Below are 20,471 nucleotides of genomic sequence, written 5' to 3' on the forward strand. Positions count from 1 at the left end.
GGGTTCTTTTCGTTTATAATTTAAAACTAGCTCTCAGTAATGGCACAGATAATCTTTTTTTAAAAAAATATATATTTTATTGATTTTGTACAGAGAGGAAGGGAGAGAGAGAGAGAGAGAGCTAGAAACATCGATGAGAGAGAGTCATCGATCAGCTGCCTCTTGCACACCCCCTACTGGGGATATGCCCACAGCCAAGGAACATGCCCTTGACCGGAATCGAACCCAGGACCCTTCAGTCCCCAAGCCAACGCTCTATCCACTGAGCCAAACCGGTTTTGGTGGCACAGATAATCATTACAGTGAGTTAGATTCAGAAATAGTTCAATGCTAGGGAAAATTTCTAGACCTTTAGAAGAATACATCTTTGACTCCCTTTCTCCTTTTACTGTCAATATCCAATTTGTTGCCAAATCCTGCTAGTTTTATATTAAAGTTAACCCTTGATTTTGTTCTATCTGCCCCATGCTCATTATTTTCAGGCCACATAACTATTTTCTTAGACAATTACCTCCTAAATGGTCTCTATAGTTGCCTTGCTCTTACTTCAATTTATTTTAATTACTACTTCCAGTTCAGTTTTGTTAAAGCCGAGCTCAGATCATGTCAGTCTGTTACTTAAAAAACTGCCACAGAAGATTCTATTTAGGCCTCTATAACCTGGTTATTTCTTTCCACTTTAACTTTAGCCCCACTACTCTCTTTCTGTAAATGGTCCATTAGCCAAAGTAAAGTACTATACATTTCCCCCAGAATACTTCAGTCTTTCCAATTTCTCTGCCTTTAATTTCTCTCCTTCCTCACTTGCTTTACTTGGAAAGTCTTTCAAACCTATCTGCATATATAAATCTAATCTATCACGTGGCAAGTTGATTTTTTGCTATCATGGAATAATCTTTACTTCCCTCTCCTGAAATGATTTCTCAGGATCTTTTGGTACTTCTTTCTACCATGTATTATTTTATATATACACATATATACACATATGTCTGTATATGTATATATATAAATAATACACACACACACACACACACACACACACACACACACACATATCTTATATAAAAGGCCCATGGCTGTCATACCATATTGCTGTCATGACCAAATGAGCATTGGCTCTCTGGAGGGGGGAGGGGGATGTGGAGACAGGAGCTACTAGAGGAGGAGAGCTATGAGTGGTAGAGGGCATGAACCCTCTCCAATCTGGGACCCATCAAGGGATGTCTGACTGCCCATTTAGGCCTGATCCAGGTAGAATCTTGTGTCCACATGGGGGAAGCCATCTTTGACTACATGGTCATCTTGTGTGTTGGAGTGATGGTCAATTTGCATATTACCTTTTTATTAGATAGGATAGAGCCCTGGTGCACAGATGGGGGTGGGGGCCAGCTGGCTTGCCCTGAAGGTGTCCCTGATCAAAGTGGGGGTTCCCTTGGGGCATGGGACAGCCTGGGTGAGGCGCCTGTGGTGGTTTGTAGCCGGCCATGCCCCTGGTAACCCAAGTGGAGGCCCTGTTATCTGGGATTTATTTATCTTCTATAATTGAAACTTTGTAGCAGAGGCCAAGGCAGACCAGGGCTGCAGTAGCTTGGCTTCCTCCATTGCCAGGGAAAATTCAGGTCTCCTGCTCTCTCCAGCTCCGTGGCTGCCTCCATTTTTGTTGGGATTTATTTATCTTCTATAATTGAAACTTTGTAGCCTTGAATGGAGGCCTGGGCCTGCCCAGGTGTGGGGAAAGTTGGCTTCCTTCATTACTGGGGAAATCCAAGCCTCCTGCTTGCTCTGTGGCCACAGCCATCTTGGTTGGGTTAATTTGCATAATTACTCCTGATTGGTTGGTGGGAGTGGCTTGTGGGTGTGGTGGGCTGATGGTTAATTTGCATATTACTCTTTATTGTATAGAATACACACACACACACCAGGTATTACACTTCTCCAACTTAGGCTCCATATCTTGTTTTTCCTATGGACAGGCCACAAGGCATAGAGTGTGATTTTTATGTGCAATAGAAACAATATATGTTTGTTAAATGATGAAGTAAATGAATCTCTGTCTTGTATAGTCCAACATGAGTTTTGTACCAATGACACCTTAATTCTCAATCTGAATTGAGAAAAGGAAAATTATAATACTGTCCACAGTTTTTACTGAGCATAAATTGACATACTCGGAAAAAGTTTAATGAGAGAGACAGTTGAAATGCACTCTGTCATTTAGGATAAAACCTCTGGCAAACATGCCTGTTTTTCAAGTTCTTCTGAGTCTTTTAAACGTGGACTGTGATTATTCCCTTTAAACTTCTCACAGGTTTAATAAGGGAGCCATTGTTTTAAAGCGTTTTATAGCTTGCTTCATGAAGAAACTGAACTCTTGAAATAAAAGGCAAGTAAAGGTGAGAGCATTTTGATTTCACACTTTTCTTTTCTATTCATTCCTGTCATCAGAATACAATTTTCAAGGTTTGTGCAGAACACCAACCTATGAGTAAGACATTGAGATTTTTCTGATACTTTATCCAAACCCTCATGAAAAGTTCTCGAAAGGCTTGCTGCATCACATCATTTTTAGCAAGTTCTATGGTAGTTATGAATATTTAAAAAGGTGTGAATAATGCTATTCATTCTTTTCCAGGCTTTTTTTTCTAATTTATTTTGTACTTTTTTTGAGGGTAAAAATTTGATTTAGTGTTGCTTGTTAGGGTATTATTTTTTAAGTGATTATTCAGGTTTTTATAATGAATAAAATCCAATTAAAACATGAAAATTACAAATAATTATACTGGAACTATTTTGGGTTTTCAGTTGCTGAGAATAACGTAAGTGTAACTGCAAAAATCATATGAAAAATAATGAAACATGGCTTTGGGCAGAATATTCAGGATATTTTTGTACTGTGTTCAATTTACTTTGCTCTGTACTAAGACTCTGGTGTATGCTAGTGTCAGACAAAGGGCTGAAAGTATGGTTACTATTTAGAGATGCTCATTGTTTAAGAGAAATTCAATAGAATCTTGAATGCTTTCATCATTTTATAGAAACTATTTTAAGGCATAAATGTGTCTTATATGATAATTTTTTAAAATGTATTTTTCTTTCTAGATATGATATTTAAAAATTTGCTTTGGAAATGTTTTATTATAATTTTTGCCAACAACAGTATCTTATACCATATTTGTTAAAACATTTGAATGTTGCCAAAACTGGTTTGGCTCAGTGGATATAGAGCGTCGGCCTGCGGACTGGAAGGTCCCAGGTTCGATTCCGGTTACGGGCATGTACCTTGGTTGTGGGCACATCCTCAGTAGGGGGTGTGCAAGAGGCAGCTGATGGATGATTCTCTCTCATCGATGTTTCTAACTCTCTATCCCTCTCTCTTCCTCTCTGTAAAAAAAATCAATAAAATATATTAAAAAAAACATAAAAAACATTTGAATGTTAATTGATAACTATGATGCTAGTTTTCTTATTTTACTTAGAATTCTGAACAATTATCTTACACATTTCCATGAAAATTCACTTTTCATTTCTTTCTTTCTTATTTTATGTATACATCAGTTGTGGCAATTATTTTAATAAGAAAATCTGTCAATAAATTCACATAAGTAGAATTTCTATTTTGTATTAGTGATGTAAGAATGACTTGTAACATTTTTCTAAGTGTATCTCTTGTTTTGTGTTCTTTTTGATAAGCACAATCAATTAATTTTGCCAACATTTTTCTATGGAAAGAAAACTCCTATCCTTTTCTTTGAAGTTAGTTCATGTAGATTTGGTTAATGGAAGATAAGTGAGATCTTATGGGGTGACAAAGAGTTTAGTTTATCTTAGTGGCTTAGGGAAAAAGAAATGGGATATCTCTTCACAAGAAATTGAAATATCTCATGGAGAAATTGCATTTTGCCACTGCAGTTATGAACAATTATAGTTGTGCCTAATTTATATTTTATTTTTTATATACCCAAGTGATTTTAATTTCATCTAGAGAGTGTTATTAATATAGTTGGATTAAAATAGTCTGTGTCTAATAAGTTTGTTTTTGGTTCCTTTAGTATTCCCTTTATTTTCTACTGAATCAAAAAATGTGTAAATCTAGAAAATCTGCAGAGAGTGCCAAGCCTTCTTCTTTTATCTTTCTCATTTGCATTATATTTTCTCTGCTATCATCTGTAAGATAACTCTATGAGACATCTGTCATTATTGTTTAATGTCAGCCACCCACCTGTAAGGATTGGGAAAAAATTATTGTCTGTGTGGATTTTTTTGTAGATAGCCAAATCATTACTGTGATGGGAGGAGATTAAATCTATTTGCTTGATATTAATATTAACAACCTTTTTTTCTCCCCTTTAAAAAACTACCTTCTGATAATTTCGAGACTTAAAGTATCAAGAACCCAAGTCTTAAAGTAGTGGTCTTTAATTAACTTAGTGGGAAACTTTTGTTTTACCTCTGCTTTTAAAATTCATAAAACCAATTACCTTCACTCTCCCAGGATTTATAACTGTGTAATCCAAAACAGTCTTGAAAAAAATAGATATCCCAAGGCTCTTTCCAATCTAATATTATATAAGTCCTTGATTTTAAGTTAGGTTTGTTCTCAGCTATAATGGAAGAATACTGTGATTGTAATTTCTAAGGCAGTAATTATAATTTCTTTAAATTACCTTAAACTGCATAGAAAACTTTATTTGTAAAATGACAATGAAAAAATAGCTAGCTTTTAGTCTCTGGGGAAAGATGATTTCATCTTTTTGCACTTGAAATGTTTTTACTTTGGGAAATTCTTTTGGGAAAAGAGATTTCCAGATAGCTTAAAACTGACAAATGGGTATTTTGACAGGTATTCCTGGAAGGAGAGCTATAGCCATCAGCCATTTAAATTTCTTTAGTATAACAACTTTTGCAGCAAACTCTCATTGCAAATTGTATGTTGGGATTTTTCTCAGAGTAAAAATACTTTCTGTAAACCCTTTAGTAAGGATTGGTTTTTGCTATTTATTGCTCTAATGCTCTTAACTTATAATTACAGGTTTACTTAGGCTATTTCATTGTTGTCTCTTTCTGGTGAAACTATGTTGGTTAGACTAGGTTGTTAATGTCATCAAGGACATTTTCTTCCGTGTAACTTGGTTGAAAAATTTCATATGAAAGCGAAGTGATCAATCAACAATTTAGAACAGTAAATCGGAGTAGGACTCTTGCTAAGTAGCATGGTGATGTATCTTTATACAAAGGGGGGATGTGATCACAGCTGCATTAGAAGCATAAGAAAATACATGAGTATTGCTATCTAGCTGGGGAAAGAGCAATCAAAATATAAATGCGTTCTGGAAAGTGTAAACGTCTAAGAGCATGTGGTAGTGAGAAGGCCTATGTGTTGAACTCTGGGAGTGTGAGATAAATGTGAAAGAACATGGGGCCATTTAAGAAATGGAGCAGAACTGAGTACAGAGTCAGGGAAGGGGCAAAGAGGGACTATGAGGGGAAGCTTGAATGCTGCCAGACAGGAAGGAGGAGAGGGGAGAGTAAGCTTGTTGGATTCTGAAGTGGAGGTCTGGGCTTAGGTGCTCAGGAAAGGAGCTAGTTTAAGGAGGTACTGACCAGGAAACACATTGAATGAGACGCCACTGCTTTGGGTGGTTTCAAGATGAATTCTTCTAAGAGTGAAGGAGGAAGGACTTGTTTTCCAACATCTTGAGACGGAGAGCATTGGCTGAAAGACTGAGAGGCTGTGAAAGGGTTTCATGTGAGTGGTGGCATCTACATATACCTTTGATGGATGTCCTCTCTATGCAGTTGCTCTCCAGGCATCTTTCACTGGCAGGATCGAGCAGACTTGACCCATGGACAGCTCTCTGAATATGTGCACGTCAGGCTAGTATGGTATTTTGGTGGAAAGGTTAGTTATGGAGAGGAACTGCAGTCCCAAAAGCTTAGGCTGTAGAGAGGGAGCAGCACTCCCTCCCTTTATCCCTTGGAGAGGTGGAGTAGAAAGTGACTGAGAGGTAGAGTGGCCCTTCATATCACATGTTGCTCAACCAGCATAGTGACTCTAATGCTTCTGGGAAAATAAAACCAGTATTGTTGCTCATGGGGATTTTTGGGAGGTTCTTTTACATATTTCATTTACAGTTTTTTTGCTAAATTGTATAGACAGTTTGCCTAAAATGCATGGTATTGGATGGTCAGGGAAAGAAGTGATAATTTCCAGTTATGGGGAAAGGGCCTGAGAATTATTTGGATTGCTTTGACTGTGTTAGGATACACAACTGTTGGTCTGTTTGCCCAAGATCTGAAGAACACCTATCCACTTATTTCCTATTTACTACCAAGCCATGCCAACTACTGTATCCTCAGATCAGTTACTAAGTAAGACAGGGATGTGTTATTATGTGACTCATCCTTCTTGAGTGGTTTCCCCTGTATTTCCGATTTCTAATGTGTGGTGTGAAGAGATTCAGGATTTCCATTCCTGCTTTTCCCTTTCTGCCAAGCCCACGACCCTTGCCAACTGCATCTTTTCCTTCTGCCTGCAATTTTGGTTTGGGTTCTGGACTCTTTGGGAATTTACAGAACAGAATTCATTTAAACTCTTTTATTTATTTATTTTTTAAACAAAAAGGACCAGTATCTTAAATAAGGTCAGTCCAGCACTTACTGTGACAGAATCTCCTCCTCATCCTCCTGGCACAGGGAGGGAATTCATACAGTAGAAGAATGGCATGGAACTGTGTACCCACAGTGTCCATTGGTATAAAGCTAATGCCCAGGTGGAGGCACAGCACAGTGACTCCTTTGCCCAGCTCTGTTGTTTTGCTTGGTCCCAAGCCAGATGGCGACCAGGTGGGTGAGCCGTTGCCTCTGGCCTTTCCACAGCCCCCTCAGGTGGAGGATAAAACACCCAACTGTCCCTTCCCTTGCAGGATTTACCCTGTGGAAACAGCAAATACCCTCACTGTTGTTTGATATTTATATAACTTTGTTTAAACTTGTTACCATAGTACTACCAATATGGTTTTATTGGTGGTATGAAAGCTTCAAATGCTTGATAAAACTCAAGGATAGAATCCATTTAACACGAGACTCTTTTAGTATTATTATAAAAGAACTTCTGGAGTGAGCATGGGAGAGGAAGTGGAAGATTTGAACTAGACTGAACTAATGCAATTCATGTGCTATATATAGAGTTATTTTGATCACTAGAAGTATTTCTAATGAGGCTTGCAATAATTAGTTGCAGTACCTTTTATCTTTTAGCCACATTCTGACATCTGTAAGGCAGAAATGGTCTTCCTCAAATAGAAACATATCCAAGGTCTTACGCAAATAGAAACATATCCACTGCATCTGATAGTACTTACACTTTTATGCCTGGATTATACTATAGTATTAAATGGGCCTTATCGGAATAATGGGTATAGAATTTACGGCTGCTATGATTTGTTTTCAAGTCTGGAGGTATATGAAGAATTAGAGAAGGAATTTCGAAAAACAACAACAAAAACAAAATAAAACAAAAAACACATCCCCCCCCCCCCCCATACCTGGTCATTTTATGGAGCTTCATCTGTACAGATCCTTCATTTTAACACCAGTTTTGCTTTCTATGATTATGATACTTTCCTAGTGGCATTCTTACAATTGCATTTTATTTAATTTTTGCTTGTTTTTAAAAAATCTTTTAGAAAAATAACAGAAAAGTCCAAGAACTTTATTGATGATGTTTCTGAGACATATACATGTTTCTTAAACCTAAATAATTCTGGTAAGTCATGGGGTGAACAATTTCTCCTGCTATGCCAGACTGAGGTTTCTTGTTCACCACTGGATTTGCAGCTTGAGGAAATACGCTGATTTCTTAAGGACCCAGTAACAGCCTGAGTCACAGTTCTGTAAGACATAATGCTGTAAATAAATGATAGTTATTCTACAAATGCCTTTTGCACCATAATGTAATTGGAATGATACAACTAATATTGTTGATGTCATTAGAAAAGTAATAATTACCTTGTCTTCCTCTACTTTATCAATGAAATGATATAGTAGTAGATTGAAAAGTTTTTTTTAAGATCTTAGATGATCAAAAAGAGATATCATGATTATTACTATTATTACAGTTAACTTTTTATCTGATTGCTTTGATCACTACCAACATCAGCATTATTACGTCTTTGCTGTTGGAGTATCATTTCTTTGACCCATGTTCTCTACTTCCTGACTAACTTACTAGGAAAGGGAAGAGAAATCATATAAATTAGTATTGTTAATTAGAAACTTTAAAAATTTTGTTTTTCTTGGAGGATCTGATGCCTCAATATAATATTCCTGATTCTGGACCCCTAAACTTCTTCTCCCTGCCCCAAATTTCATTTAGATATAATTAAAAAATAAAAACGGTATATATTTAATATGTACAATGTGATGATTTGATATACATGTACATTATGAAATAATTACCACAATCAAGTTAACACATTTATCCCCTCACATTTATCCCCTTACTTGTGTATCTGTGTATATATCACATTTTCTTTATCCATCCACTCATCCATTGATGGACATTTAAGTTCTTTCCATATCTTGGCTATTGTGAATAATGGTACAAGGAAAATGGGAGTGTGTCTCTATAAGACACTGATTTTATTTCCTTTGGATATATACCCAGAAGTGATATTGCTCGATTGTATGGTAGTTTCATTGAAACATTTTTGAGGAACTTCCATACTGTTTTCCATAATGGCTGTACCAATTTACATTGCCACCAGCAGTGAATAAGGGTTCTCTTATCTCTACCTCCTAGTCAACACTTGTTATCTCTCTCTTTTGTTTTGTTTTGGTAATAGCCATTCTAACAGGTGTAAGGTGATGTCTCATAGTGGTGTTTATTTGCATTTCCCTCATGATTAATGATGCTGAATATCTTTTCATGTATTTGTTGCCTATTTGTATGTCTCCTTTGGAAAAATGTCTATTCAAGTCCTCTGCTAATTTTTATAATCTGGTTATTTATTTTTGCTATTGAATGGTATGTATCTCTTACTTTTTTTATATTAACCACATTATCAAATATATCATTTGGAAAGATAAATTTATTTTAATTCTATTGTTGAGAAAGTTGATATAAGATTAAAGGCTCAGAACAATCCAGAAGAGCCAGCTCTGCTCTTTGAAGAATTTCGAGAGCCCTGATTCATTAGCTCCTTACTTGATATCAAGCACCATTGCTGCTGGGTCTGTAGTAACTTTGAGCCTCAGTCTAGTAACTGGGTTTCCGTGTTGCTTGTTTGATAAAATCCTCAACTGCACTCCAGACCTCATCACTGATTTCCTGTTCAGAACCACTTAATTCTCTTTGATTTTTTAAATGTAGCTGACCCTTTCTCTGTCAGACCAACTAAATGGGGAGTCGGCCATCCCTCGAGGGGTCCCAGATTGGAGAGGGTGCAGGCTGTGCTGAGGCCCCCCTTCCCCTGTGCACCAGTTTCATGCACCCGGCCTCTAGTGTGTGTGTGTGTGTGTGTGTGTGTGTGTGTGTGTGCGCGCGCGCGCGCGTGCGCGCGTACTCGTGCTTCTGTGTGTATATAGTTTAAATATACAGTATAAGTTATTGATTTTTTTACAGAGAGGAAGGGAGAGGAATAGAGAGTTAGAAACATCAATGAGAGAGAATCATCCATCAGCTGCCTCCCGCACACCCTCTACTGGGGATGTGCCCGCAACCAAGGTACATGCCCTTGACCAGATTCGAACCTGGAACCTTTCAGTCCACAGGCTGACACTCTATCCACTGTAGCTCCATATTTTTGCTGAACGAATGAATAAGTAATGGGATTAGTGGAATTGAGGCCAGAATGTTGGAATTGATGATACAGAATCTTGAATGCTAAGTTAAGGATTTGAATCATAATTATGACATAAAAGTAGGGTTCTGGATCTTATTGTTTACTTTTACTGTCTAATGTAATAAGAGTGTTTGTCTCATATTTGAGTGGAGGATTTAGAAGGAAAGTTTTTCTGATACTAAGGAAAAGAAGCCATTATTTTTTTTTTCATAAGATGTTCCTTTTTGAGTTAATTTAAGTCCAATATCTATATAGGTAGGTATGTTTCTAAAACTTGCTTTTAAAATTTTGCCTGTAAGGAGTGTCAACATGTTTGTACTCATCTATACCAGAAGTACATTTCTATTTAATATCATATGAATAATATGTACTCAGAAAAGTGATGAAAGGCATTCACTGTTTTCATTCTTGCTGGTCTTTTTGGGCATTATGTAGTGTTAAGCAATTATTCACAGAGAATCTTCAAATCTGGGCATCAGAATGAGTGTTTCTAGGTATCGGATTTATCTCTTCATCTACCTTTATCCCTGACTCTGGCTTGAACCATTTTAGGCCATAAGGATGTATGCTTTGTATACATGAGTACTCGGGGAAGTAAAACCTATCTAGATATCTAGAGTACAAACCAATTGATCAAATTGAGGAGAAATTATCTTGATAGATACTCTTAGAGGAATTTCTTCATTGAGTGCTTGGACTGCTTATGGGATCAAATCACCTCTTGATTGTGATACACATAGTTTCAGGTATAAATAGATTTTTTTTTTTGGGGGGGGGGGGAGTGCATGAGTGTCTGCCAGAGGATAGAGTTTAAAGCAGGGCTTGCCAATCAAGGACAGTGCTGCCAGCTATGAAGTAACCCTGGAGCTGGAATGAGGGCAGGGCCATAGCTGTCGCACGCTGAGCACCGGAGTGACAGGTGTGTCCTCTACAGGGTGGGAGATCATTGTCACTCTCCGCTCCCAGCTTTCTCTTTCTCTTCATCCAAGAACCCAACGGGTTCAAAAAGATAGAGTCCAGTTCTCCAGGCAGTCGTCCTCAGCAGGAGGAAACAGGAAAGTTAATCAGCTGACATTATGCAGATTGAGGTTTCTGAAATGTACATATCCTCCAATAGGAGATGCATTTTTCTTTGATGAATTACTGGAGTCAGTCTAGATTTTGTTTGTATTAGGAACTCATTCGTTAGGCTTACTAAATAATTTATGCACAACTAATATTTCCTAACCAATATTGGAATACTTAGAAAATAAAGAGGAAAGTAACCATCCATAATCTCAACATACAAAGATAATTACTTAATATTTTGTATTTGATTTTAATGATGAGTAATATGCTATATGTTGTTTCAATGAGGATAATTTGTCTTCCTACCACTTCTATTGTCATTGGTATTGTTTTCATTATCATCATCATTATAATAATAAATTATTTATTAATTCCTTTTTTCTGAGCAAAGCAAGTTCCAGGAAGAGTGTAGAAGATAAATAAATGGAATATGTGACATAAGGTAATAATTTTCTATTCAGGGCTCAATATATGTCAGGGGAGGTGATAGACAAGCAAATAAGAATTTCAATAAATTATAATATGTGAGTTGTCAATAAAGTGCCGCAGATAGCAAGTGCTATAGGAAGATATTGTATTAAAATATATATTGAATAACGTATAAGATAGTGTTGGAATCCAGGATAAAAATATTGTTTTAATTCTTACTTTCTATGCTGGCCTTCAATGAGAAGACATAACTTAAAATAGTTAAGGACTAAGTACATTCTGGTAACAATGAAAATGATACAGTTCAGGTGCACTACATTTAAGATCTTCCAGAAGCAAGACTGGATCTTGTGAAATTTGGTAAAATGAAATTTGGTTCATTGCTTTGTAGTATTAATTGCTTTAAGATTAGCTTTTGTCAAGAGTCTTGACAAAACATTTGATAAGCGCATGGGATGTTGATGTTCCATAGTGTGGATTGAATGGAAGATCATATGTTTTATATTCTAGATTGGCAGGTGTCAAGGTTAGTATTATGAAATCTGGGAAACCTGACCTGAATTTTTGTTCCTTTGGTTAGGCAATTGTCTCCATGTCTGCAAGGAGGGAATCTGAAGAGCTTAGGTCCATTATACCTTGGATATTTTGTCCTTACCTGCCATAAAATTTGTTGCAGAATAAAATTTTAAACCAACTTGGTACATTTTATTTTCTTTATGTCAGATGAAAGAAATGAGAGCCTACTTGTTCATGCCTCATTTGAGTTGTTCTGTTCCAAGTGAAAAATGCCAAGAGAGCTGTGAAATTTCTGTCCCTAGAGAGCCTTAAGAAAAGGTGTTCAGACACTTAACTGCCTGAAACTGTGTTTGCAGAGTTTTGTGTGTCCTACTTCAAAAAAGCAAGATGTATAAAAACCCAGACTTAGAAAATAATATTAAGGATAATTCTTCTCTTTCTAATCTTAGTTATTTAGTTTTCCTGCAAAGTGAATTTATTTGACAGTAAACAAATACTTAAAATTAGCGAGCACTTGACTTACGAATATTACTTACGTAATGTATTAATTTGTGTTTTTGAAGCTCTTGTCAGTTATCAAAACACTTAAATGATAGCACTTGAGCCTCAGTGGTCTTATATAGTAGTTAAGACTAGTACAATGATTATTTTACTTTGCTGATGAGGAATCTGAGGATGAGAGGTTATGAGACTTGACTTGTAGCTGTGAGACATTTAGTGGGATTTGGCGCAGTCCTTTTGAAAGCAAATTCTTTGATCTTTTTAGTATGTGTGAGGCCCTCATTATTTTCTTAGAAGAAAATAATAAGTCAAAATTAGATCAGTGCTGATTCTGGAGAACTGGATCATATCTGGGCCATGACTACTCCTTTCTGCAAGCTGAGTGACCGGTGGGGGAAGGAAATGTATTGGGGGCTCCCCCAAGTTATTATTTCATCAGGTGCCACTCTCTTACCAATGAAGTGTAGATGGCAATTGGGGGTTCTCAGATCAGTTCAAAAAATAATTATACTTATAAAATGGTCAAATAGATATTATTGGAATTAGCTTGCTGCTTAGAATAATATGGTTTGATATTTAAAAATAGGTTGAGTTTTTAGGAAACAGAAAGCATAGCATGTACTAATCGAGTATTTTTTAAAATATATTTTTTATTGATTTTTTACAGAGGAAGAGAGAGGGATAGAGAGTTAGAAACATCGATGAGGGAGAAACATCCATCAGCTGCCTCCTGCACACCCTCTACTAGGGATGTGCCCGCAACCAAGGTACATGCCCTTGACTGGAATCGAACCTGGGACCTTTCAATCCCCAGGCTGATGCTCTATCCACTGAGCAAAACCGGTTTTGGCTAATCGAGTATTTTTATATAACCACATTAGCTAAATGCAATACCCCCTTTACTTGAGCATTGATAAATTAGTCTGTGCATTTAAGAGAACCAACATAAAAATCAGTTCATTAATTACTGAGTCATTATGTTGGAGCCACAGTTTACATAGATTAATTTTTGAAGTTAATGGGACGAAATGTTTATATAAAGTCTCTATGGAGAAAAAGAGGCTATATTAGTGAGCATTACTAGGTTAGACTTCATATGTTGAGATAATTTTACCTTGTACTTCCGGTTTAGGTAATTTATTATTTTTCTTTCTGAACATTTACTTGTACCTACATAGTGACTGTAGATAATTTGCAAATGTCAGAAAAGAACAAAAAATAAAATAATTCCTTGTAATGCTTCTGTTTGAGATCTTTTTTGGTGGGAGAAGAAGGGTGAGGTCATTTGGGAGAAGGAATTAGTATGGTACTAGAATGACTTAGCAAATTCAGGAGCAAGCAGAGTGGAGCTAGGAGCAGGAGCATGTGCACTGGGGATATTTACATGTGAGTTTGCTTAGCTAGCTTATGTGGACCATGTATTCCCAGGAAAGAGATTTGTTGTTCTCAGAGTAAAGGCTTGTAGAGCCCTTTCAGCCCAGGACTTGTGTCTTCCAGGTAAGGAAACCAAATTCGGCCCGTTCACCTGCTCCATCATCCCAACATGGCCAACATCCACCATGTTCTGCTGCCGACGTTGCCATGTTCCTTGCACACTCTCTAGTGGTCAGCACATGTCATGGCAACTGGTTGTTCGGTTGTTCCACCGTTCAGTCTATTTGCATATTAGCTTTTTATTATATAAGATGTTGCCATTGTTGGTACTGGAACTGAGGACAGCAAAGTAAAAGCAGAGATTTTAAAAAATATTAAACTTATTGCTGTGACATTCCATGATCCATCATCTGTATATTACATTGTGTGTTTACCACCCAAAGTCAAATCTCCTTTTGTCACCATATATTCCATCTCCTTTACCCTTTACTACCCCTTCCCTTCCTTATTATAACCTTTCTACTGTTCCTGTGTCTGTGAGTTTTTGTTTGTTTGTCTTGTTTGTTCATTTGTTGCTTTCAGTTTTATATTCTACATAAAGAGTGAAATCATCGTTTTTGACTTTTTCTGTCTGAATTTTTTCATTTAACATGTCATTCTCAAGGTCCATCTTTGTTGCAAATGGCAGTATTTCATCTTTTCTTATGAATGAGCAGCATTCTGTTGTATTTATGTACTGCATCTTCTTTATTCAATCATCTATTGAGGAACATTTTGGTTGTTTCCATGTCTGGCCACTGTGAATAATTCTCCAATGAACCTAGGGGTGCATATATCTTTGTGAATAAAAAGCAGTGCTTTTTAAGAGTAAAATTTCAGTGTGAGGAAGAGGATTAGAATGGGAAGTTATTTGAAATAGGAAAACCAGTTAAACTTATTTAGATAACTCAGGCATGAGGTGATACAGAGTGAAAAAGATGGAGGAATCAATCATGACTGGAGTTTCAAGCTGGATGATAAGGAGGAAGGAAGTGCCATTAAAATAAATGAGTTCATTTGGCAAGTAAACTTGTTTTGTGAAGATCAAGTTCAGTTTTGAATAAATAAGGACATCAAGGAGAAATGTTTTATTAGGCAGACAAGGATATAGGGCTGATATTATAGATGTTAAATTATACTTTGCAGATAATGAGGATTGAATAGTAGGACAGCATGTAATATAGGGCTAATTTCTTTATACAGTGCAACTGAGGGCGGTTTAATTATGGAAAAGTCTCCCTAACACTGTTGCTGCAAGAAAAATATACCTTATCTATTACATGTGTCATTGAATGAAACATCTGGTTAATTAGTGGTATGGGCACACTCACCTCAAAAAGTCCTGTTGTGTGATTGTATGATGCTTCTTTTTCTAAAATTAAAGTTCTGTTAAATCTGTGTGTTACATAAAGTGGTGTTACCCTTCCGCCATTGCAGAGTAGCTTTGTGATAGTTTATGATGTGATAACATGTGATTGTAATTGTTTAATAATGTTAACTAGTTTCATTTGTGCAATATATTTGCTCTAGTCACTCATCAGTTGTGGTTTTTAAACTTATGTGTATGGGTGAAATCCAATATAACAGCTGTTGATGTTTCTGAGAGGTGCCGAACCAGAGCTATTGTCTATATGGTCTGGAAATTTTAAAGATGTGGCAGTTGTCTTTGTTCACCTCCTCTTTGTGAATTTCTATGACTTTTAAACATACAGAGTGGGGCAAAAGTAGATTTACAGTTGTTTGTTTGAAAATAATACAATAATCCTATATAATAAAGAGCTAATATGCTAATTAGACCGGACAGCAGAATGACCTTCTGGAATGACCTTCCAGAACTATCAGTAGGCAAGGGGCAGGGCCGTGGGGCCACTAGGCAGCTGGGGGGCCATGAGGGCCATGGTAGCTGGAGCTGTGAAGGCCTACCCTGGCATGAATTTTCTGCATTGGGCCTCTAGTTAATAATAATGCAAGAATAAATTCTGTGTTTTGCATCTAAACCAACTTTTGCCTCACTGTGTATTTATTAATTTTATTCATTATTAACCAGTTTACTTAAATTCTTGATCCTAGATGTTCCCATAACCTGTGTTCTAGTTTTTATCACATTATATTATCATCTGCCCAGGTTTCAATCCAAAGTTAAGTGACTAGTAGCTGCTTGAATTTGCAAGTTACTAAAATTCTTCATGTTTCAATTTTCTGATCTCTAAGACAGGACAGTATTTCTACTTACCTCTGGGGCCTGTTGTGAGAATGAAATTATTAAATATGGCAAGCATTGGCAAAAGAGCCTGGCACATAGCAAGCACTCAGGTATTATTACTGTTATTGCCAATTTGCTTCACTCACTCTCCTGTTCATGGTTCACACTTGAATACCTTGGACCAAATTAGTGTCTGCACTTAATAATTTTTAATACTAATTGAATAAGGAAGGTGGCAAAGGAAGGTCTCACAGTGTCTCACAGGATAAAACAAGAAGAGGCCAGCTCTTTTATTTTACACGTGTTATTTATTTCCATTCTTGCTGAGCTGTACTGTAGGTGAAACTTTCCTTAGTCACTGAGATTTAATGTTACCGATTCCAATATGGTGTCGTAAAGAAAACAGTTTGGTCTAATCTGAGCTGGGAGTGGGTAATAATTTCCCAGTGGTTTAAAAAATGTGCTAACCAAACAGCTCTCTTGTTGATAGTATTTTTGGTGCCATCATAAAGTGAAGGACAAGACTGGCCAGATAATTTGCAGGGCCTGGAGCAAAATGAAAAGGTGGAGGAGGAGGTCCAGCTTGGGTGGGAAAGTAAATTTTCTTTCCCTATGGGCTGCCGCCCAAAACTTCAGGTGGTTGACCTCCAAGTGCCAGGATTTGCTTGGTATCTGAATTGGAGGTGAGCAAGAGGGCCCTCTGAGACACCCCCTGGTGGACTGTGGTGCTGCCAGCTCAGCATGGGGATGGCCAAGGCCTCTCCAGCCCCTCCCTGCCATCCAGGGACTACAGCCCACTTCTGGCCCTGGTGGGGAGGTGATGGGCATGGGACTGTGCATGAACCAAGGCCCTGAGCTGTATTCATAGTTGTATAAGACTTCATGTATGAAGCATAAATTCAAATATTCTGTTAAGAATTTCAATACTTTTCCTTATTATTATCAATCATTTTAGATGTGCTATACTTAATGGTTTTGGACAACATGATGCTTTAACTATTTTCTCAAAGTTTGCTACCAGTAGGTATTATTTCTGTTTCACATACCTGGAAACAAAGGCTCAAAGAGATAAGCACCTTTCCTAAAACCATGCAGGAATTGGCAAAGCTGAGATTTAAACCTGGGAAGGGCTGTCTTACTCATTAGCCTATACTGTTTCCACGGGCTCTAATGAAAATTTTAGTGTCTAATCTACATGACACGTAAGTATCAGCTTTCTAGTGCCTTAAGAACTTCCCATTTAGTGAATTAGTATGTGTATGTCTAGTATGTGGGTTTTAAACTCTATAACATTTTTAGTTATTAATAGGGATCTAGTCCTCTTTGCAATAAGATTGTGATCTACCCATTTAGTATTTTCCACAAGTCTTCTGTTCATAAGATTTCTATACAGCTCAGATTTCCTTCTTTGAGCATGATTTCCAGCCTCAAGTCTGTCTGCTGTTCTCTCTGAGTAGCTTCTGTTGGTTATTGTTCTCTGCATTGATGGGTCCCTGTGTGTGAGAGAACATAAGAGGAAAAAAAAGGACGGACTCTCAAAGGGAAACTAATGTCACCATTTATATAAGCTCATTAAAAAACATCTAAAGTGACCTCAAGGGACTTTTAGAGTCTTTTTGGAAAAGCATTGTTTACTAGTAGCCTTCTTTGTTCAAGGATTCAGTGACTAAGAGCATAGACTGCAGTGAGGCAGACCTGCCTCAAATTTGTCCTGCTGATTACACAATGAAACTCATAGTTTTAATGTATAAAATGTTTCTTAGCCCAACAGAGTGGATGTGTATTACAAATGAACATTTACACTCATGGGAAATATTGTTGGCATTTGAGGAGAAGTGAGTCTATTAAAAGCTAGCATAACAATTTTAATGAACAGAATAATGACTAGACATTGACAATTAAGAGTATTAGCTATGTTGTATTAAATGTGATCTAATAGGAACAATGCTAAGGAAAGGTATACACTTCTGCAGCATATATAAAAGATTCAAAATATTGAATATATCGTGTATATAATAATTCAAATTGAATCACAACATTGTATGGAAGAAATTTTTTTCTTCATTTTACAGATGAATAGAACTTGCTTGAAATAATATACAACTGTGATAGAACAAAAATTAAATTTTAAAGCCTTTGTTCTTTTCATCTTTTTATATTGAATAAGACTTTCTCACTTAACAAAATTCATAGTACGATAATTTAAATTACAAAAGATTATCCAAACTTGAATGGTTTGAGCCAAAATCTGTGCTGCCATTCTAGCTCATCATGAGCCTTTCTAGTGCTAGCTGAAGTGAATAAAAAAACTTAGGAAGTAAAGTATCTACATTCTGTCAGTTTGCTTATATTTGTAAATAGTCATTACTTTTCCATTTTCAAATAAATTGCTGTTTTCAGTGTATTAGCAATACTTAGTAAAGAGCTCAGCCATTACTTACAAATAAAATGTGACATTTTAGGTAAACAGTTGAGAGAAATATCTATTACTAGTTGAGATATTAGTATTATTAGTTACTCAAAATTTTTTTTCCTGTGGTAACATGCAGCTAAAATTTAAGTTCTTAAAAGTACTTCTGTTATAGCACTTGAAGTACCATTTTTGATGTTCTGTTTTTCAGGTGAAAAATTTGTGTTGTGGAAATTTTTAAATATGCAAAGTAGACAGTATAGTATAATGAACCCTCACATGTCCACTATCTAGCTTCAATAGTTACCAACTCTTGGCTAATCTTGTTTCATTCATCTCCCTTCTTGAGCTCATCTTCCTTCTTCTTCACCCTTGCCTTCCTTTCTCCCTTTTCTCCTTCCTTCTTTTCTCCTTCCTTTGTATTTTTTCTCATTCATTTTATATCTTCTGGACCTCTTAAAGTCACAATAGTAAGCCCTACTAAATAAAAGTGTCAAGTATTGCACATCAATCAATAGTTGGTATCATCATAAAAATAGAAGCAGTCAAACATTATATGTTTCTTGCTTTTACTATTATTATATAGTTAAATAGGATTAAAAATTTATGTAGATATGTGGTGGTGTTTTCTATTGAACTGTGAGCTTTTAGAAGAGAAGTACTTTATACTGTTACATCTAATGCAGAGCTGGTATTAGTTACGAGACTTAGGCCTCTAATATTTGCTTTATTAACTACACTAACATCTCATTTATTAGGTTTGCCTAGTAATATGCTTTTCAAATTCACAAACAAGTGAGTTTCCTAACTATATATAACTTGAGTTAAAGTATAACTAATCCTTTGAATTTAGTATTTTTAAAATTTATCTTTAAGTTTTTATGATAGTAATATTGTTACAAGCACCAAGCACTTTCCATCCTTCTTAAACAGAATATAGCTCATCATTCTGCATACTATTTATTTGGGTTGTAGTACAGTATATTCTTGGAGGCATAGTTATTTAGTGCTATATCTATTCTCAGGATAGATTAAAACTTCTGACCAGTGCTTCTAACCTGCTAGAAAATGATTTGATTATTGACTTCATTAGAACTTTTTAAAAACTAGGATTGAACAAGATCTAAATCAATATTTAAGATTAAACAAGATCTAAACCAAAATTTTGTGCTGCCATTCTAGCTCATCATGAGCCTCCCTAGTGCTAGTTGAAGTGAATAAAAAAACTTAGGAAGTAAAATATCTACAGTCTGTCAGTTTGCTTATATATGGTAGCACAGATTTTGGCTCAAACTGTTCAAGTTTGGATAATCTTTTTGTAATTTAAATTATCGTACTATAATTTAAATACTAGGAATAAAACTAGGAATCTTGTTTAATCCTAGTTTTTAAAAAAGGCATCTTCTCAGAGTAAAAAGTTTAGCACATAGACCATGTGGCATCTATTTAACTAGTTCTATACCTTTTTTAATTCACTTTATCACATTGTTGAGGTTGATGTGTAGCCTTTAGGCAAGTGAGATTGTATTATATGTGGATATGAACAGAAGAATGAAATGCTGAGCTCCAGTCTTTCCATACTTGATTGAAAGTATAGAGTTGGGATTCTGAGTCCAAATTCTTATTACTCCAGAGTCTATTTCCATTGCTGCTCGACTTGTGTGACGAAGAAGTCAGTACGGTTAACATTACAATTTATACAAATTATGTGGTATTAGTGATAGTCTATTAATTTTAAGCACAAACTCTTTGTCCTTGTCTTATTTTTGGCATTTTTTCTATCATATGAATTCTTCAAACATCTAACAGATAGGTATCTATTAAAAATGTATTTTATAACATTGTAAGTTATAGAGTAACAGGTCATTTAATATGTGCTTTTAGTCGGTTCACATTTAATATCTTGGTTACTATGCTTTTTTTTTTTTTTATGGGCCATGAACTGAATATACAAGTTCATTTACGTATAGGAAATGATTGAATGTGCCTCTTTTATTTACAGATTGTAAAATGATAGAAAACAGTTTGAGGGACTTAGAATTAGACATGGATTCACTTCTAGTTTGTCTTAGAACCTTAGTTTGTTCAC

The 20,471-nt window shown here is 36.1% G+C and overlaps 1 protein-coding gene across 2 annotated transcripts in view; it reads left to right on the top strand.

Annotated features, from left to right (window-relative positions):
- EPS8 (EGFR pathway substrate 8, signaling adaptor) overlaps positions 1-20,471 on the top strand; it is a 156,752-nt gene that overhangs the window by 22,914 nt on the left and 113,367 nt on the right. The window lies entirely within an intron of this gene.

This window comes from Pipistrellus hanaki, assembly GCF_964339955.1.
Source record: "Pipistrellus hanaki genome assembly, chromosome: 3".
Taxonomy (NCBI): Eukaryota; Metazoa; Chordata; class Mammalia; order Chiroptera; family Vespertilionidae; genus Pipistrellus; species Pipistrellus hanaki.